This window comes from Marmota flaviventris, chromosome 12 (genome assembly GCF_047511675.1).
Source record: "Marmota flaviventris isolate mMarFla1 chromosome 12, mMarFla1.hap1, whole genome shotgun sequence".
In the NCBI taxonomy this organism is placed as follows: Eukaryota; Metazoa; Chordata; class Mammalia; order Rodentia; family Sciuridae; genus Marmota; species Marmota flaviventris.
Genome location: NC_092509.1, coordinates 1819854 through 1842483, shown reverse-complemented (window position 1 = coordinate 1842483; position 22630 = coordinate 1819854). Strand labels below are relative to the sequence as shown.

Here is a 22630-nt window from a genome sequence, read left to right as displayed (position 1 = left end):
TCAGTACCAGGGCACCTAGTGCTGGGGTAGAAGCTGGCGGCTGCTGTTGACATGGCTGAGGACTTTCTGCTTGAGCTGCGCCACCTGCTTGGGCAGCAGGCTCCTGGTGGACGCCAGTTCCGTGTTCTGGCTCTTGAGCGCTTCTCTTTCTCCTCCAGGTGAGAGATGCTCCAGCTTGCCCTTGGGGCACTTGGAGGCTGCGATATTGTTGAGCAGCTGCTTGGGCTCAGCCTTTATGAGCTCCTGCATGTCCACGTTGATTGGTGACAGCAGGCTCTCTCCGAAGCTTGGCAAGGTGGGCACCATCTGTGGCTTTCCTTGAGCACAGCTAGGCACAGCGGCCCCAGTAAATCACTGGGAGGCAGCGGCTGTGGGAAGGGAACGGACTAGGAGGAGAAGGCGACAGTGGCAGCATCCCCAGCACCCCGGGCGCCATCCTTGTAGTGGCTCAGGTTTAGGAAGACTGGTGCCAGCTGGGAGGGTGGCGCGGATGCCGTGCCAGAGGGTCCTCCTGCGAGGCCGCAGCAGCAGCCGGGCTGCACCCAGCCAAGCTGGTGCTGCTTGTTCAAATCCTCCAGGGCCTTGACAACATCCTCGGTGAACTCCTGCTTCTCCCTGGCCACCATCTTGGGTAGAAGAACTGCGTGCTCCTCAGCGTGGTTGTGACCAGCCCGTTGGTCTGGATGGTTGGTCAGCGTGGTTGGACCAGCCCCAGGTCGGGCTGGAGAGCAGGCTGTCGTGGCGACTGCTGGGGGTGCAGTCTGCGCAGGGGGGCCAGAGGTGGTGCCACCACCACTTGTTTGCTCAGGCTCAGCGTCAGCTGTCATTCTTCACCACTCTGCCTGCGAGGCTGTTTGGGGCGCCCCAGGGACAAGCGGGACAGGCACGCAAAGTTGCTGCTGCTGCCACTGACGCCATTGCCCAGGCTGCTCAGCGCCTCATCACCTTAGAAGGGTGTTTCCAGCCTCCGCATCACCATTGCGCCCTGTGCGGGAGGACTGTCCATGGCCTCCCTGGGGGCTCGCTCCCCTCCCCTGCCCATTCAGCCCTGTGCCCACCCAGGCAGTGGCCGCTGCACCTGGGCCTTCTGTGGCGGCTCCTCTGAAACATTATTCTTAAGGGAGAAAAAATTAAAGCATTTCCTCTAAAATTAAAAAAAAGGCAAAGGATGCCTTTTTTTTTTTTTTTTTGCCACTTCAATTCAACATCATCCTTGAAGCTCTATCCAAAACCTATGTTTCTATTCATTTATCTTTATTAAATAAATGAATAGATAAATGAATAGAAACATAGGAAATCAAACTATCACTATTTACAAATGACATGATTCTATATTTACAAAATCCAAAAAAATTCACTTGAAAACGTTCTTGTCTAATAAATTCAGCAAAATAGCCGAATATAAAATAAACATCCATAAACCAAATAAATTTCTATATTCAAGCAATGAATTCAGTGTAATAAAAATTAGGAAAACCACCCCATTAACAATGGCCTCAAAAAAAGAAAAAGAAAGAATAAAATAAAATACTTCTGAATCAATCTAAAAAAGAGGTAAAAATACCTCTACAATGAGAACCACAGAACACTAAAGATAGAAATTGAAGATCTCCCATGCTCTTGGTAGGAAGAATGATCATAGTCAAAACGGCAATACTAACAAAATACTTATACAGATTCAGTGCAATTCCTTTTAAAAGTCCAATGACACTCTTCATAAAACTAGAAAAAGCAATCGTGAAATTCATTTAAAAAAATAGGAGAGCCACAATAGTCCTTCTCAATAAGCAATTCTCAACAAAATGATTGAATCAATAGACATCATAATACTAGACCTTAAACTATACTACAGAGAAATAATTAAAAAAGAAAGAAAGAAAGAAAAAGGAAACCCCATATCAAAAGGCATATAGACCAATCCATACTAGACAAAGGTGACCAAAACATAAATTGGAGAAAAGATAGCCTCTTCAACAATTGGTGCTGGGAAAACTGGAAATCCATATGTAGAAAGATGAAATATCCTGCTGTACAACACAAGCAGATGAAGTTGCTATTTTTTCAATCTAAAATAGAAAAAAAAGAAAGAAGAGCATAAGTTTGTGAGCAAAATATACAAAGAAAACACAAAAGAAACACTTTACAACATTGCTTTAGGAAACGTTCCTTTGGTTATGACATTAAAAGGACAGGGAAGTGAACCATAAGCAGACAAGTATAATTCCATTAAACCAAAAGCTTCTGCACAGCACAGTAAAGCATGAACAGGGAAAAGATTCAACTGTTGGAATGAGAGAAATTACTTACACATCACCTGAGAAGAGTATAAAATCTGAAACACAAAATAATCTCTATGAAAAATCATTAAGTGAGCTGGGTACAGTGGGACATACCTTGAATACCAGTGGTTTGAGAAGCTGAGGTGGGAGGAACACAAGTTAAAAACCAGCCTCATCAAGTTAGCCAGACGCTAAGCAACTGAATGAGACCATGTGTCTAAATTTATATATATATATATATATATATATATATATATATATATATATATATATATATATATATATAGAGAGAGAGAGAGAGAGAGAGAGAGAGAGAAGCATGTTGTTTGCAAAGAAATGTAGCTAAGAGAGAGTTGAGTACAATGTGACCATGTCTTATTCACCAGTAAGTAAAAAAAGGGAGCATGATGAAACCCGGGGAGACCACACCTTAATGTTCAACCAGAATTAGATTCAAATATAGAAAGAAGACAGCTTTGTCACCCAAGGTACTTCACTGTGTTAACCCACCTCTCCAGCTGAGAATATGAAGGGAAAGGAAAAGTAGGGTGATCCACAGTCATTTTTCTTCCATTTCTTTCAAACTCATTAACAAACTAGCTGGAGAAATTGTTCACAGTTATCAAGTTGTAGTAAAAACAATTGCATTGGTTCTGTGTAACATTCACTGCTTTGGTATTAATGAACACAACATGGATATGTAAGCTCTCCAATGTGACTTGCTCATAAGTTTCCATATAGAATTGATATGGCATACACAAAGATGAATGTTAGAAGTCTTGATAAAAATTTAAAATTCTGTAATAAGGACAATTAAAAGAAAGACAAAATTTACCATGACATGTGAAGAGATCACAGAAGAAAGATATAGATTTCTGTGACATGATGTCAATTGTAGAGGTCACCTGATTTTATGCAGGGAGTCAAAGTTTTCATTTTGCATTGGGCCTGACAAATTACACAAGTTTCCCTAAAAATACCAGTAAAAATGTGTATATTTCCCTGGATAAAATGATGATTCTAGGATCTGGTAAGATAAATTTAAAAATGAACCTGAATATAGTAGGAGAAAAAGAAGGAAGAGTAAGAGGAGAGTCTCCCAAGATGTCCCACATGTGGATTCCTGACAAATGACATGAGAATTAAAGTAAAAGATCCTGAAAGAGTGAAAGCTGGAAAAATATGAGCAATAAAATAAAAACCATTATCAGTAAATTATAAGTGAAAGCAACAAATGAATATATATTTACTGATAAAACATAATTGACTTCATTGATAATAAGTGATGGGAACAGACAAATATTTCATATAGAAGAGTTCAAAACAATGCAGGAGAATAGCATCCCCTCCTGCATGTGGAGTTTAGTATCCTTGTCTTTTATGGGTGGGCAGATTCAGTGACTTGATTGCAACAAATAGTGAAGGAATAAGGAAAATATTACATTCCCAAAGGATGAAGCTGGCACAAACTACCTTGACAATGGATGGAATGTAGCGCTTCAAATATTTCAGTGACCATCAGATAAGCTCTTTATACTTTGAGAACAAGGCATTTCAAATGCATACTATTCCTTCCAAAATTATTTAATAAGTTCTCTTTATAGGTGACTAACAATAACCATTTTCACAAGCAGGAAACAAAACAAAAGTATACTCTCTCCCTCAGTGTTGAGTGCCTACCTTTCAGTAATCAAATAGAATAATTAGTTTTAATTTATTTTTAATTAACAAACATTTATTGCACATGTTAATGGAATTGAACATAATATTTCCAATGCAAGGCACACAGTTATCATATCTAATTATCCATCTTCTACTTTCATCCCTTGCCCTGCCCCAGCACCCTTCCTACTCTCCAGAAATCACTATGGGGCTTCTATATTACTTCTAAAAAATCAACTCTAGGGTGTAGGTGGAAAACATGGTAATAGAAAAAAAAAATTCTGCAGCCACAAACATTTGCAGAAATAAACTCTTCCTACATCTCAGAGGCCATTAATGTTAACACCTGGCTGAGTCTCCCTTTATCTCATTGTACACAATCAGAAAAATTATCTCCAGCTATTACCTTCACTATGCTGACCTTAATTTTTCCATAAATCTTCCATTTGGCTTCCCACCACCTGAGGACAGGGGCTCCACTGAAATCATCAGAAACCACTATGGCACCAAATCACAAGGTCCCTCCTTTATCACCCTGTAGTTCACTTTTTAGTGGCTTTTAGAACAAAAGGTTCTGCCTTTCTTTTTTAAATCATCTTCTCCAGAAATCCATGTCATTAAATTTCCCTGGTTTTCTATCTCCTTAACTGGATGCCCTCACTCTCTGTCTCCTTCATATAATTTTCTTCACCAATGCTAAATATAGGAGTGTCCCCAGCTCAGAGAAATGCTCCCTCTACTTCTATATCTTCACCCACACCTAGGGTCATGCTCAACCTCATTGCAGTATTTTGCACATTCCCACACCTTCCAAATATTCATTTTCTTCCCAGTCCTCTCCTCTCACATTCAAACATGTTCATGTGGAAATCAAGGAGAAATCACAAACATCAACACAAAAGCCTTCTTTGAGACTAGCCTCATGTGGTTTTTCTGCTCCATACAGGATTGGGTATCAGTAACTACCCTAGAGTGCTCAAGTCAAAAATTCAGCAATTGTCCTTGATCCTTTCACCATTACACTCACACCAATCCATCCCCAAACCTGCTTATACTAAAGACAATATTATAAGCATATATGTGTGAAAGAGTGATACATGTACTCCAAATTATTGCTTTATAAGTATATAATTATATGTACATTAAATGTCTATAAAATATATAATTATAAATAAATAAATCAGTTTAAGCCACTTTTATTCCTGTTACCAAGTCATGCCATCATATCATATAATACATATTCTATGGATAATCATATCCATGGGGACAAGTTCTGCTAAATAGGCACAAATCCTCCCCATATTGAGGGACTTAAAAGATGCTTTTGCCAAAAAACACTGAATATTTACTTAGGCCTAGAGATGCCCAATGGACAACTACAAGTGAGATAACACTTGGCATCTCTGAGATATATTTATTCTATTTAATGGCTTATAATATCCACAGCATAGAAAAGAGAAAAAAATACCTGCAATATTAGTAAGAACTCCTGAAACATCCCAGGAACAACAGGTGTAGAAAGAGGCCATGACTGAATTGAAACTCTTATTCCACTTCTGAATAAATTTTGAAAAAAAAATATATATGTGTGTGTATATATATATATACACACACACACACACACACACACACACACACTTATATACACACACATACATACACTGGATAGTTAGTGTACTCCCTTTCATAGCTGGATGATTAATTTCATACATACAATTAATGAATATTTGTAAGAAACAAAATTAAAAATCTGATTATAAAACAAATACTGAAGGGCTTTCTAGAATGTTTCTTAACCAAGCCAGCCAATAAGTAGGCAGATACTTTGGTGGACACTAGGGAAAAAAAGTCAAAAGTAGAGTTCTGACGCCGTCTAGTGTCTCATTAGGAGTTAGCACTTCTAACAATGGGAAAGTACACACATTAAGAAGAACAGTAAGTACAAGTAGGGATGAGACAGGAATTCTTGAAACCTCAGAGAGGGGTGGGGAGATGCAACTCGAGAAGCCAGCAAGGGATGGATCCTTAAGGAGGCCTTTATCTCACAGGTAGAAAAGGATTGGGGCAGATAAGTGACATGGTGAGGGGTGTGTTTTAGAATAATTGAGAAGGTAAAACATTGCCATGGATGGTAACATTAGATCAGATGCCTAAAGGGTGTCAGTACTTTATGTCCCTTTAGTGTCTGAATTTTTGCTTCAGACCAGGGTAAATGGTCTGAAGCAAGAATGAGAGCAGAGATTCCCTGCTGTTTTGAACATATCTGTGTCCTCTTTGCCTAGAACAGAGCCTGGTACTATAGTTTTATTTTAAAATGCGAGGGGTTATGTTTCCATATATAAAACTAAATGAAGGCTGTGGTTTTTCATAGATGTAGAGTGTTCCCCTATTACACATAGGCATTGGGTTCAAGCTTAACCATCACATAAAAATAAAATAAATGTATTGTGTCCACCCACAACTAAGAAATAAATGTTTCAAAGAAAAAAAACCTAAATGATAATACTGTCAAAATAGATGCCCTGCCCCATCCACGCCAAACTGCATTTCAGAGAATCATGAAGCTGGACCAGCCTGAGAGGAAGGCATCACATCGTGTTCTACTTTACAGATTTAGGGAGTTTTCCAAAGTCGCCCTGGGAAAGGGTTAAGGCCTTCTCCCCCATCTATGTTTTTTTCACTGCCTAGGTGCTAGAAAACACTTCCTGTGCCTGAGTGAGTGAGTGAAGTGGGCTGTGCTATCAAAACTAAGCTCCAGCAAGTTATGGCTGAATCACAGGCTTACCCTCTCTGGACCTCAAGGTCTCAGTATGTACACAGCAGGCACTAAGAGAAGTCTCTGTGAACATGCCAGTAAAATTATTGTTCCCCAAAAACAAAGTGTCTCAGGTGATATCCCCAGGACCTCTTCCAGAAACCCCATGGAACCCAATCAACCTGAAATATAAAAAAGTGCACAGCATCCCATGAGAGGGAGGAACCAAGAAAGGCTGTGCTGTGGCATCTTCAGCCTCCCTCCATTGCCTCAGTGTGTAAGAGGGAAAACTGAGACCCCCAATGGAACAGACCCTGAGGTCACATTTCTATCTCAGAGCCCAAAGATCCTGCTTCCCCACTGGCTCCACAGTGTCTCCTGACAGAATTTCCAGATGCCTCACCTGACTCCAGTTGCCTCCTGTGGACACACGTACCATGCCCTCTGCTCCTGCACCACTGCGCCTCCTGGTTCCTAGGCTGTGCTCACCTAAGGAGTGCTGGATGGGGGTGCTGCCTCCCACATGCTTCCCCTGTCTCCTCCCCACCCACTGTTGGGTGGGCTCCACTCACTCAGCCTGACTCTGCCTGACCAGCTCTGCCCAACATTCAAGCCCCACTAGGTCCTCTCCACTTTATTTAAATGGGCTCCACCCAACATCTTGCCTCTTACCTGCTCTCTTATGTAGAGCCACATCCACTCCATCCACTTGATCCTCTGCATTCTGTCCACGTGGCTCAGCCTCCACTGACATATTTAACACTCTTGGATTGCAGGGTTTTCCCTTCAGTTCTGGAATATTTGCAGTCTGGCTTGGCCCAATTCCACCAATATCCAATAACAAAAAATGGCTCTGCTCTTCTTCATTAGCCATACATTTCCATCAAGTTCACTCCTACGGCAGCCTCCCTGTGTCACCTGGCCTCTCTACTGCTCCTTGAAAACTCTATCTGAAATGAAAAAACGGGATCTTGCAGAGATGCCCATGGTTGTGACATCACTGAGTCTAAGGGACAATTACCTTTGGGCTCTGGTCACCTTTGAACCCCACATCTTTAATGTTTGACCTTGAACAACTCTGCTAACCTAAGTCAGAGTATCTCCGTTTACAAAATTCAGCTGATGATAATACTTTATTTACATAAACGTGAGCACTTTTCAACACTATCTGTGTATTATGGATGCAGAAGAGGCACTGGCAAGCAACTAGCAAGGTCCATGCCCTATATGTGAAAGAGCCCAGCCAGAATTAAAAAAGCATGTTTGCAAAGGATATGGCCTTCTGCTCTTTAGCTCTGTGGCCTTAAGCACCTTCTCTTACCCTTTCAGCACAGGATGGGCACAGCTACTTGGCAGACAAGAGTCATCTGTGATCTCTTCTCCAGCCAGCTGGGGCATCTCAGATGGGGGAGCATAAGTGTCTGACAATGGCCATCTTTCTCAAGGTTGAGTCTCAGAAGAAAAGCCTCTTTATAATGACTTATGTATAACTATTGTTTACTCTGACAGCCTGACTCAATGCTGTAGAGATAGGGCAGCAGTTGGGGACTTGGGTTTCAAGCTGCAGAAACTAAACTGGGTGCTTTTAAAAAAATGCTCTAGATGACACTGGGGAGGTCAAGGGAACCTGATGGCAAAACTCAATAAAACCAGGAGCTGGGTTTTGCCAGATGATCTCAGTGCCCCAAACCCCTTTATAGTCTTTCCTGGAACCCACAGATATAAAAGCACACTGGAAGCCTTTTTGCTGTTGCTTTGGTGCTGCTCAGATTCTTAGTCTTCAGAGAAGGGGGCTGGTTGGCTTGGTATAGGTATTGGCTGAGAGTATGAATTCTTCACATTAAAGTAGGTATTGAAGGATGAGTTGAAGTATGCTAAAGAACAAATGGAAGGACATTATAGGTAAGAACACCATTTGTGACCTCACAATGAAATTTGTGTCTTTTCAGAATCACACAACCACACCATGCCAGGTGCTTTTCTCATCATGTCATTCAATATCCACAAAACTTTCAAAAATAGTGCCATATTTTGGGAAACTGTTTGCATTGTTCTACAACAATGCTAAAAGCTCCTATAAAGAATTCAAAATATACAGTAGAATACTGAAAAACTGGCCAAAGATTGGGAATCTTGCCAAAACCCAGTGCCCCAAACACCAAAATTAACATTAGGTAGTATCATTTCTCAGGCCTTTTTAGTCACATACATTGGAGGGTAAATAAAAATGCAAGGGTGGGTAGAAAGAATGAAAAGAATTTTATTAAAATGGGGTTAAATGTGGGCTGGGTTTGTGGCTCATTGGGAGAGTGCTTGCCTAGTGCACATGAGGTGCTGGGTTATATCATCAACACCACATAAAAATAAATTAAATAATGGCAAAAATTATAAAAAAAGTTATTAAATATGAAAATAAACCATTTTCACTTGAATTTAAGGAAAAAAATCAGTAAAAGAGAAGTAGTTGCTAACATGACATATTTATTTTGTGACCAAAGTGCTTGTTTGATATAAGAATACACTTATATTGTGTTTAACAATGTGTCTCAAAAGTTAAAAAATAACATTAAAAAAATATGAAGATGAGGCTCAGTGGTATGTGCCCCTAGATTCAAACCCTTGTACAAAAAAAGAAAAAAAAAAATTGTAGTTCCTTTTTATTATGTTCCATATTGCAATTTTAGCATTCATTTTCACCTATAGTGGAGGCTGTGAAAAGTCAGTTTCTCACACATATGTCCATTTCCACACCTGACATTTTGCTGTCAGGCTATTGTTTTATGTCAAGGTCCATACTTTACCTGCCACCTCACTTTAATTGATTGTTTTTCAAATCCTAGGTTTCTCTGGAGGCAGTTTTTATCTTCAGTCCTTGGAACCTGGCTTCTTCCTTCTGTGTTCATTTAGATTCAAGTCTTTTTTGGAGAAGATCCACTTCAAAAAATGGGGACAGTAAGGCTTGCTTAAAATCACTTTCCTAATTGTCGCGACCCCTTGCCCGCAAGGAAGACGCAACACTCGGGAATCTTCTCTCAGCAGTTTATTCAGGTCCCTTGATATTTCTTATTCTTTCTTCTTCTCCTCCCGGATGCCCTTCCCAGCCTTAATAAAGCATCCCAAGCCCCAATGCAAAGCTGCCGCGTGGAGCTTTCTCACAGGGTGGTGAAAATCATGTGCCAACTCTCTCAGATAAGGAGTTGTTTGTCACATACCACAGCGGAGCCAGTGCCATCTCGTAATGGCGACCATAGTCTGCAGAAATGGCAGAAGCGGCTCACCACACCTAATGGCCCATCAGTGCAGGAATTGAGATTGGGACCAGTGTTAGCCTGTTGTGGAACAGTTCTCAGGAGAGCCATGGGAGCCCTGAGATTTTGGACTTGAATGTTGGCATCAAAAGAAAAGATACTCACTCTCTGAGAACATTCTGGGGCAGGTGAGAGATCCTGGAGATGACTCAGGCCTAACTCTGCCCCAAGGGCTCAGATTAGGTAAAGTCAAGGTTTTGTCTTGTACTTTCTTTCCATCCCCAGAGACCTGAATAATAATTGGTGAAAAAGATGGCTGGTTCTCTTGGCATACATTACTCCTGTACCTGTCAAAGAAGCCCAGTGGTTGGTATTCTGGGCTGCTATGGCTATCCAGCTATGCCATCATGCCCCAGAACCCTTTCTGTTTTTCATTTTGCAATCTATTCAATACAGCAATCAGGGGAAAGGGAAGAAGGAAAAAACAAAGATCTAGAGGCCCAGTTGCTTCCACTGATATCTCCTTGGCCAGCACAGAATTATAGAGACCCCTACCTGCAAAGAATATTGGGGAATACAGTTTGTTTTTTACTTTTAGTTTGGGTTTGGTTCTGTTTTTGGTTGTGGGGACTAAACCTGGATTGCTTAAGCACTGAACAACCATCCCCAACCCTTTTTATAGTTTAGAGACAGCATCTCTGTAAGATTTTTAGGGCCTAACTACATTGCTGAAGCTGTCCTTAGACTTGGGAGCCCCCTGCCTCAGCCTCTATAGTCACTGGGATTATAGGCATGTGCCACCAGGCCTGCCTTGCTTTTTTTTTTTTTTACATGCTGGAATTGGATCCTGGGAGGCCATCCTTACATGTGGTTTGAGTTACCTCCCTGCCTGGGTGAGAAGTGCTTAAACACAGCCTGTGTTAAAAAGCCTTCCCCACGATTTCCTAGTCCAAGGGCTTGTCCGTGCTGAGCCGTGCCTGGCCACTGACCTGAAGACCCAATTTCCGGCCCTGAACTTGGGATGCTGCCCCCCTTATCCTTCATTGGATGGGATTTTCCCTTGAATTTTTTGTTCCCCAATAAAAGCTCACTCCCTGGCATGCTCTCACTCTCTCGCTAGTCTCTTCTGTAAACCTCGCCACCACATTAGGTGGCTGGAGGCGGGAACTAGGAGAAGCCGTCTTGGAGCTGTGCTAAAGGTAATGAGAGTCTCTTTAATTTAAAACTCACTAGCAATTTCTTATGCACCAAATCTTCTTTCATGAAGCTCACGCTGGTCACGTGGCAGAGGAACCCAGAGCCAGTCACATGGGAAACACTTGTTTTACTACTGAACTGAACTTTCAGCCCTAAACCTGTCATTTTGAATTATTAGAAACCCATTTTATAAAATATAAGGTCCCAGTGAAATGAATTAGTGATACCTGGACCTGGACCTTAAAAACCAGTTGTGCTCAGGTGGCTTAGTACAGGCTCAGTGCATAGTCACTCGGTGGCATGAAAGAATGGGCATCAAGTGAGGAATGGGTCCTCATGGGCTGTTAAAGGAGAAATGCTGGATAGGTGGCCAGGCTGAGATATTGTTCTTTCATATGTGTTAGGGTGGTCATCCCAGATAGAGAAGGGGTACAGGGTGAGTTCATTTGGGTGGTTACCCACTGAGATACATCACCAGTTTTTAAATATTTTTTCATTGTTGATAGATCTTTATTTTGTTTATTTATATGTGGTTCTGAGAATCAAACCCAGAGCCTCACACATGCCATGCAATTCAATTGTGCTACCACTGAACCACAGGCCCAGCCTCATCCCTAGCACCTTTTATTTATTTATTTGATTTGGCCCTTCTGGGATTGAACTCTTGGATACTCCACCACTGAGCAATATCACCAGCCTCATTTTGTATTTTATTTAGAGTCTCACTAATTTTCTTAGTTCATCACCATTGTTGAGACTGACTATGAACTCTTGCTCCTTCTGCCTCAGCCCCTTGAGCTACTGGGATTACAGATGTGTGCCACTGTGTGTGGGTCCCCTTTTCTTTCTTGTTTTTTTTTTATTATTTTGATAAAGGGTTAAATTATTTCTCAGGAACTCACTAAGTTAATGAGGCTGGCTTTGAACTCTCAATACTCCTGCCTCAGCCTCCACATCCACTGGAATGACAGGCCTGTGCCACTGAGCCAACTCTAATACAATTTTTAAAGTTATTTATTCCATGGTAACATGGATCTATTTAAACTTGCAATCAAAAAACATACATATAATATATTCACTTATTATAAATAAATTTTTAAGAATTAGCATATGCCATTTTTATAAAAATAGATGTCACAAAAATTACTCCCATTGACCAAATGTGACCCATAAAATCTTGAAAACATGGATATTTGATTTATATATTTTTATTCTTTTTACAGATTTATTATTATAGACAAGTTCAAAACACTGAATGAGTGAATGCAAACAATTATGCCAAGTTCCAAAATTACTAATTGAGGATAATATTTTTTTCCTAGTAATGACATTTATTTTCCCACAAATACTGCATCTGGCATTTATGTGTTAAAGCTAAAAAGTTGATTACACAGAAACTGAAACAGAAATGCTTCCAAGATTTATGATAAGAATGAGAAAGAGATTGATTGTGTGTAAGGAGTGCCAAAATCAGTTAAGACCAGAAAGTAACTCTTAGGTTTTATGGCACAATAAGGTGATTACGTTCTATAATAACTTCTTAAACAAATCAAAATAGCCAGAAATTTGCAGATTTCAAACAAAGAATAATAATTTTAATTAGATGAAAATTACCCCGATCTGATAATGTCACACTATATACACATGTTGAGTTACAATAATGGGTCTCATATCCAAGTACAAATAGTAGATTCCAGTTAAAAATTAAAATAAACAGAAATCAACTCTTTGATGTTTTAACCAAATATCTACATCACCTCAGATTTTAAAATGGTATCCTATGTTCATAAATATTTTTTTCTATTTTGTTTTTTCTTACTATCCTGTCTTTTATATCTAAAAGGTCTAAAGAGTCATGGAATGATTTAGCCTCATCCACATGGTTTTCTGATGACTGCTATTTTTTTTCAAAACTTGTTTACACTTTATTTTCTTATTTTATTTTTTATATGGTGTTGAGGATTGAACACAGTTTCTCACATGTGCTAGGCAAACACTATACCACTGAGCCACAGTCTTAGCCCTGATGCCTGGTATTTAATAATATGTGGCTTGAAACAATTTAAAGTACATACCTACTATTTCAGACACTTGACTTAAAACACAACATGCCTTGTATAGAAACTATTCTATCAGATTAACATCAAATTTTCTGTATCAATTTTATGTGTGTTTTTTTTTACTGAAGAAATACATTGCTTCCTACAAGCAGATGAATATTGGTATTTTATGGAAGTTCATCTTTTAGGCTTGGGCCCAATTCTTGTTCTTTAATTAATAACATTACAATGAAATGACTTTGAGTCTATCTGAACTGTGACTTTAAGTACAATCCTTTATTCCAGATGATTGAGGAGAAGACAATAATAATATATTTCTACTGATATTCAATAGCTGGACTTTGGTCACTTAAGATATTTTTTCTGGTCATAATAATAACATATATACAAGGAAGATAGCTACATTGGGGATTCAAAGACAGGCCTAAAATACTGCCAAAGAGCTTTCTACACATATTGCTATAATATTTTAACATTATGAAAACAATTTGAAGCAAAAACATATGTAGCCATTATTAAAAGAAAAAATTTAAATCTATTAAATCACATATATGAGGAATTGCATAATTAAAACATAATGGCCAGCATTTCTACTGAGGACTTTTTATTTCAGAATCCCATCCATATTTGATACTTGTTATTCTTTCATACACAATATCTCTAGAATATATGTAATGTGACTCCTTATATGTCATACACGATGATCAGATTTAGCATCAAGGTAACACTTTAACTCAATAAAAGATTATAAATACAAATTTAAAAAATCACTAGAGGGCATGATTTTCAGTGTCATATTAGATAATTTATTAAAGGCATTAGTTCTTGTAATAAATGTCAAAAGACAGCACTAAAAAATACATCCATGTGCACACCTACTACATTAAGATGCATTTTTGAGAAGGCTGCAATTCTTTACTTTTGTGCAATCCTTCCATTTCAATTCACTGAAAATAATAGAGTTTTCAATATGTTCCTACTGCTTAATCAAGAAGAGAAAGATGAAATCAAAGTAACACACTACCACAGAAAACCTCAAGATGAGATTATATCAAGAACTATTTTGATAATATATGGTAATTCTGAATCTATAAGAAAGCCTATGTACAGTGGGAGCACAACTACCATTACATAATCCAGATATAATTCGGTAATAATATTGGAATGGCACCTGGAGGATATTAGAGGGACTTGATAAACGAAGTGAGAAAATGTGTTTTGGGTGAATCCACATATATCCCTGGTAAGAGGATAGGCTGAGCTTGATGAAGATGACACTATTTGAAACAAAGGCTTCTTCTTCATTTTCTCCTAAGATATATACTATTAATATGGAATATGAAAAAAATGAAAAAGATCAACAAACTATATTATTTATTAATAAAAGAAACATTTTCCTCTGAAGTTTATTTTGAGATTTCAGCTAACACCATAATTTTCTTCTGAAACTTCACATTCCTTTTCTAGCACAAGATCTAGCCCAAGAACTTTACCATTGGTTTCTTGGCCCTAATACATCTAGGTTTGCTAATAATTATGGGGATCATAGTTACAGATGTTTTGTCTCATAATTTTTGAGATGACATCAAATAAAAATTAATAATCTACTTTCACAGTTTTTTGGGGGGTGCTTCTCCATTTGTACCACCTTCCCACTGAGTGTTCTCTATGACATCACCTTCAGCCCCAGAAGCTTCTGCTTGGCAAAGTTCAACCATCAATTCTCACATCAGAGCCTGTGATTCCTTGTTCCTTGTGGGTATTCTACATGTTTTTGAATGCTTGATTCTCATTGTCTTCTACTGCCATCATCAATGTGACCAAACATGATCTTGTATTCACTAGTGTATGCTGAACAATTGTACCAATGTATTACTTTCTAAGGCATTTATTTTCAATATTGGGGGTGTTCCAGGAAGTCTTTTTTCTAAGGCTTATGTCCTCAGGTCTTTCTAAAAGTCAATAAATAGATAAAACTCTAACTAAAAAATAAATAATGTTATCACTATTAATACATGAACATTAAAATAAATAAACAATATTTAAAACTCTCAGCCCATAGGTGTAAGGACTTAGATAACATAGATCAATTTGGTGGAAGACACAAAATACCAAAATGCATTGTATCCTTGGTGATCTTTGTACTGGGAAGAAATTATTGTTTTCAGCATTGGGTAGGACACTGCTGTTTTCTTCTGTAACCATGACATGGTATCAATCATATGGAAAAAGAAAAAAAAAATAACAGAAATAGGAAATGGTTCTCTCAGAAAAAAAAGAAAGTACAAGCACATTGTAATAATGCACAGAATATCCAAAATGTGGCCTCTGTATATGGGGCATCTACAGAAAGCATGAACTTGTATACCTACTGGGAGAAAGAAAAATGTTGCAACCCTCCAGCGAATTGGGCTTTATTGTTTGAAAGTATAAAAAATAGCCATTGATAAAGCAATATTTCTTGCAGGACTGAACATTGAATGTACATTTGCAAGAATATAAAATAGATTCCCAGAGCTATTCAATACAGAAATATTGTTAAGTAATGAAATTCAGAAATAGCCCGAATGTCCATCATTTGTTTAGTTCCAATTTCATCTATCTATTTCATGGAAAGTTAAGATTTTTGCATATGTGGAGTGTTTTCCAGGTTGTTTCATTGAGTGAAAAATAAGGGGCAGAAAGCATATACAGGAACACTCCCTTTGGGGTAAGAAAGAAATTTACATAATAACATATTACTCTTATTACCTCCTACCAAAAAAAAGAAACAGTAAGAATATATACTAGAAACAATTAAATCAGTTGTTCATGAAGGGCAATGTTTAAAGATTAGTGGGGATGGAATATAGGTGAGTCTTCAGTGTATTTTAATATGGGTTTATATTTGAGCCACATAAACAAAAAACATGTTCAAAACAGAATTAAATCAAAAGACAAAAATCAAGCCCAACAGACAGGTAAGAGTCTGACAACACAAACATGAACCATACTATTCTGTGACTAATTAATTTCTTAAGCTTGCATGATTTCCAGGATCTCTTCTCCAATGTGAACAAAATGTTTACCTAAAGTAGCAATGCTTGCTGTGATGTAACATTTACTGATCAGTAATTGGCAATAAAAGATCACAGGATTCATATGCAATGTTTAGTGTCAGCAGAGCAAGGGACAAGATGGGTTTTATGCTTTCTCCATTAGACTGGAGTTTACAAGAGCAGCGGCCACTTCTTATCTAGTGTGAGCAGCCTGGTGAATATATAGATATGACTATTAATATACATTGAAGAATTCTTTGAAAGTTTAATGCCAAGAACACAGAGAGGACTTGACAGTTACTTTCCGGTCCAGGTTTCAGAAGCTTAGCTATACACACTTGGGGGAAAATGACCAGTCCTAGACCCTGTGTGAGTATGTATTTTAATGTTGTGGTAGTTTATCATGAGCCTAGGCAGACAAAGGTGGGGTCCTGCAGGTTATTAAGTCATGGAATAGGATTATTGTCATTTATTAAAAGAAAGTTACAAAGAAACTTCTCAATTTATCCTGTGAGGACAGAGATGGTGTACTTCCTTACTCTCATCAAGCTGCTATAATAATCTATGGTAGACTTGGTGGTTTATAAGCCACAGACACTCATTTTTCACAATGTGTAAGATCAAGGCACAAGGCAATTCAAAGTTTGGAAAGGATATTTCTAATGGGTAGAAGCTTCTGGCTGTGTCATCATTTGGTGGAAGAAGCTATCTAGCCTGTAGCACTGTTCATTATAACATTAATTCTACTGATGAAGTCTTCAGCCTCAGGACCTCAACTCCTCCCCAAAGACTCACCTTCTAATACCATCACCTTAATGGGGAGGAGTTCAACCAAGTTACCCAAGGAGACACAAACCTTCAAATTAGAGCTTTCTATGAAAAAGCAAGTTCTCAATAGTCAACAAACCTGTTAGAGACTTGATCTTGGACATCTGAGCTTTCAGAAGTCCACAAATGAATTTTTTATTTTTTTTGTAAGGTATATGTTTCTAGTACTCCCTTAGAGGAGTCCAAACAGACTAAAATATATTTAAAGTGATAATTCTGTCTTTTCAATTGTTCCTTCAATATGAACTCTTCCCTGAATTTACACAGGTTATCAACTCTCTGGGCATCCCTCCATGTATGTGCCTATGTACATGCACATACAACAGCAAGGAGCTTGGGTCTTTCCACCAAGCCCAATCCTCATATTCTGCATTTCTACATGTCAAATTTGGGAACCACCCACTTGGCCCCATCCCTTCAAGGCAGGCAAAGGCCTCCTGTGGTGTTACTCTCTGAGCTACCTCCTTAAGATAGGAGTGAAGCCTCCTTCTACCCTGCACTCTGAACTCTGCTCTCACCTCCTCACTGGCCCTGCCTATATCCTGGTTAGAGCCAGGCCTTCCATTGCACCTGTACATCATTTTCCTGCTCTATGACCTGATCATTATGTGCCAACACTTTACCATGCTCATCTGTGCATTTTGTCCCTCTGTTCCCACAGCAACAATGAAGCTGCCATTTGCTAGCTGTGTGACCTTAAGCAAGTTAACTCGACACAGCTGAGCATTCCTGTCCTGCAACATGGGTGTAAACATGGCTTCAACTCATGGAGTTCTTATTGCCAGTGAAGAGGTCAGGGATAAAATTCTCAAAAACAATAGTCCAGTACATGGTCATCAATTGCTCCTGATGTCATTAAGTGTCACCATTACTAGCTGTCAATCCCACTTCACAACATGGGAAACATGAATCCTTTAAAAGGAAAAAAAATAAATAAATAAAATAATTAAGTTCATGTGGCCAGTGGGCCCAGGTTTGCTCTGACTCTAGATTCCCTACCCCCAACCAGAGCTCAGGGCAGAATAAATACAAAGGTGCCACATGAGGAGAGGATTAATGTAAAGCAGATAAAGGCAGTTTCATGAATGGACAAAAGGGAAATAATTAAGGGAAGGAAACAAATCCTATATCTGACACTTGGAGAATCAGGAGATTTTACCTTCACATTGACTCCCTCCTCTTGAGAACAAAACTGTAATGAAAACAGACCACTGAGACAGGTTAGTCATCAATGCAGACAATAAAGGACACTCTGGAAGTTACCAGGCTGGTTGGTGCATGTACAAATAGTCAGAGCCATGGATTGGAAGACCTCAAATGGTTCACATGAGACCTTTTGCTTCCTCCATCTTCATTCCCTGGTTCACACAATGGCAGGCTGAGCTTGGACCCTGAAGGTCCTGTGTGCTGGCAGGTGATATTCCCAGAAAATATCATCTACACATATTTTCACAAGTTTACTCATTCTACTCAGCCATAAACAAGAATGGAATTATATCATTTGTGGGAAATGAATGAATCTGGAGAATATAAAATTAAATGAAATAAATCAAATGCAGAAAGTCAATTGTCAAGTCTTCTCTCTCACATGTGAAAGGTAAAAGAAAAATGGAGTTGAAAAAAGAAGTGGATCTCAAAAAAAAAATTGGAGAAAGAATAGTTGAGTTTAGACTGATGGAAGAGAGGATAATAGAGATGATTCAGGCACTGAGAAATGAGACTGGTCAATGATGTTATGCCCATATATGTATAGGTCACAATTGAACATACTAAGAAAATAATTACAATGTCCTAAATTAAATGACATTTTTGGTACCAGTGACTGAAATTCAGCAAGCTTCACCATTGAGCAATATCCCCATCATAAGTCCTATTTTTGTATTTTTTTTAAACAGGGTTTTGCTAAGTTTTTCAAGGCTTTGTCCAAAGACCTAAAGCTGGGTGCCCACAAAGCAAAAATACAAAGGACTGTCATCCCCCTGGCTTATGGAACACTCACTAGGCACTAAGTGCTAACTATCTATGACTTCATTTAATTCTCACTATAGTCTTGGGAAGCAAGTGGCATTATCCCCATCTTAAAGATAAGTAAATAGGAGAGAAATTAAAGATCTAAGGAGAGAAATTAAAGATGTATTCAAGCTAAGTGAGGTGGCACATGTCTGCCATCCCTGCAGATTAGGAGCCTAAGGCAGAAAGATTGTGAGTTCAAAGCCAACCTCAGCAAAACTGAGGTGCTAAGCAACTCAGTGAGACACTGTCTATAAATAAAAATACAAAGTAGGACTGGGGATAAGACTCAATGGTTATGTGCCCCTGAGTTCAATCCCAAGTACCAAAGGAAAAAGAAACTATTCAAGCCTCCATAAATATATAAAAGCCAGAATACATATGTATGATACGTACTCAGGACCTTGGTCCATTAAAATTTATATTATACTAATCATAACATCTAGGAACCTCCCTGCAAGCTTAATAAATCCAATGCTTGAGAGTACTCCACAGAGATTTTTTTTTCTCTGACTGGAGCTAAAGTCCAGGTATCAGGGTGATTGACTCTACTGCTCACAATTAGAGATGCAATCACTTTTATATTAAAAATCAGGGAAACTTAGACAAAATGATTGGATTCACCTACTCAATGTTGTGCATCAAGTCCACAGGAAAACCAGGGTGTGTGTCTGTACTTCTGTAGCTCTCCAAAGAGATCTCTGTGGCTCCAAACAAAAGAAGACTCCACAAAGCTGAGGGGACACAAGCCAACCCCTCTGCCACAACTCACCCCACAATACTCCTAGGGAATAAGTGTACATAGAGGAGAGAATTCCAGGTAGTAACTTGGTGATCAATGGACAATGCCACACAAGGAAATAGGGAATAATCCAATCCAGCAAAGGCAGAGGAGTGGCTGGGCCAGGATGGGGGCTGGCCTATAGGATAAACTTTTCCAAGGCACATGAATCCCAGGGCTTCCTCCTCCACAAATGAGCCTTGCCTTATCACACATAGGCTTGTTCAACTATTTATGCCCTTCTCCTATTTTATTTTTCTTTTGCACATGGCTTTGAAGGTCTCAAGATTTGGCATTTCTTATAAATTTTTTTCTGCAGCTTTCAAACTACTCCAAATTCAACCATGTGGAAAATTACCTGTAGGCCTTACAGTTTTTAATTGATTTTATTATCATTTAATTCAAGTTTCCAAATCTCTCTCAAAATACTTTTTTTTTTTCATTTTTATGATACTTAATACTCTTCACACATTGACAATGGTTGTGATAAAGCAGTATCTTCTGACTCCAACACTGGAATTTCAGTGACCTGCTTGAAATGATTGTACTTTCTTTTGATTCTAAATCACAAGTCTCCATTTTATTTTGTATGCTTTATATAACTTTATATATAGTACAGACAAGACTAAGCTAATATTACATGGTTTGTCTCAGAGAAAGGGCAGGCCTCCCTTCTACCTCCGTTAGTGAATATGATGGCTCATCACAGGTTCCTTAGGGTTGCCTTTCAGCATGGGCTCTGACACAGCTCCATGTTCAATCTTCCTGTGATCTCCTCAGCATGTAGCCTTCTGTTGTTGTTGTTGTTGTTGTAGTTCTCCTTCTTCTTCTTCTTCTTCTTCTTCTTCTTCTTCTTCTTCTTCTTCTTCTTCTTCTTCTTCTTCTTCTTCTTTTGAAATTTCAGATTAATTTATTTAATTAATTATTAACTTTAATTAATTAATTATTAATCATTGATTAATTATTACTTTTAATATTTTACACAGAGCCTGAATCACAAAAAAAAAATCCATTTTAGAAATGGTGGCATGCAGAAACAACACTACCCAGAAACCAGGTGCTTCATGTGAGAAAAAGCTAGGGAAGAGGAGCCTATCACACATGATAGAGAGAGGACCCTCAGAGCCATGGTGTAACCATGGAAGGTGCCAGAAATCCCTCACCCCAAATTGGAGGCATTGTAAATTGTTTAATTTGACTGGACTAATTTGATCTTATGATCAGAGTAATAGCAATTTTGTTTGGACATGATTCCAATTGAGATGCCTTTCCAAATATGTCCAGAAAAAAATTTGGAGACCAGCTATCCCAGGATTGCTGTTATCCACCAAAGAATAAGTAAAATTAAGAGACAGCTTATGTATTACACTTGGAAAGCCTCAGTTCTGTGTTTTCCAGGGAGATTTTTGTCATATTTCTCTATAAAATAATATTATAGGCCTGAAGAGACAGAACTTAAAGATGTCTTTCCTTAAAACATGCAACTCTTTAGGCTATTACCTGCACCACATCATCCTTTGCCTCATCCATCTGGATAAGTGCCTCTTCATTCTTACATTCAGAAGTAGTGTGCAGTTGGGTCATGGAAAGGCTGTGGAATGAGGAAATTTTAGCATACTAGTGAGGTTTCTTGTATATGCAGGAGAGAGACTTCAGCTCCAATAATTTTACTCAATCCAGAGGACTGTGTTCTGTATGGCACATTGAGGATATTTTCTTCTAACAATGTTTGCTTCTTTAATTTTATATCCTCCTAAAATGAGTCATTTTTAATAGGTAATAATGATTAATTTTAGTTTTCCATTTGTTCTAAGTTTAATGAGTTCTATTGATACAACTTACATATGGAATGTCATCTACAGATTTTAAAAATTACTTATTTGTATACATATTATAAAAGAAGACATGAGTTTTAACTTGATATTTTATAAATTTTTATTTTATTTTATTTTCATGTGGTGCTGAGGATAAAACCAAGGACCTCACATATGCTAGGCAAGTGCTCCACCACTGAGCCATATCTCCATCTGTAATTTATCATTTTTTATAAACTTGCTTCTGTAATATTAAAAAAATAAAATAGGACTACTATTGATGTGAATTCTATAATTTGAGTAATTATATATTTTTTTTTAAATTTTAAGAATGAAATGATATTCTATGTTCAAAACTTCATTTCATAGAGGGCAATATAACAATGCCATAAACTAATTATATTTCTCATAAAGTCTTTGGATCCAATTTAACTCAAAAGATTAAAAATTTCCTGATCCTGTACTCTTTCAGTTAGGAAATGACAAATGAGAGAATCATGATAAAAGGGTTTGGAAGCACACTAAATGTTTTTGAAAATCAAATGAATGTACTAGTAATTTCCCATTCCCGATTAAAAATAAACAGGAATATAATTTCCAAGTTTAGAGGAGGAATATTTGTGTTAATTCATTCTTTATGTATTAGTTTCATGTGTGTATATATATGTGACTATATACATACATATATACCCTTTCCCATTTCTGTCACAATGAAAATGTCTGAATCTAATTTTTCTTAAAGGAACATTTAGGTCAGTAGAATCCCATTCTACCCTGATCACTGTACTTAAATTTCTGATTTTTTTACAAACTCGGTTGTTTGTAAGTTCTTTTTTTGCTTGTTTGTTTGTTTGTTTTTTGTCTTTAGCATGAACAAATAAGTGTAAACATATCTCTTTCTCTGGTCACTGAAACACAAAGAACAAAATGACAAAGGAAAGCCAAAGTTTTGGGGAAG

At 38.2% G+C, this 22630-nt stretch overlaps 1 pseudogene; it reads right to left on the bottom strand.

Annotated features, from left to right (window-relative positions):
- On the bottom strand, nt 1-21442 carry LOC139707877 (transcription factor JunD-like; annotated as a pseudogene).
- Nucleotides 21443-22630: the final 1188 nt, after the last annotated feature.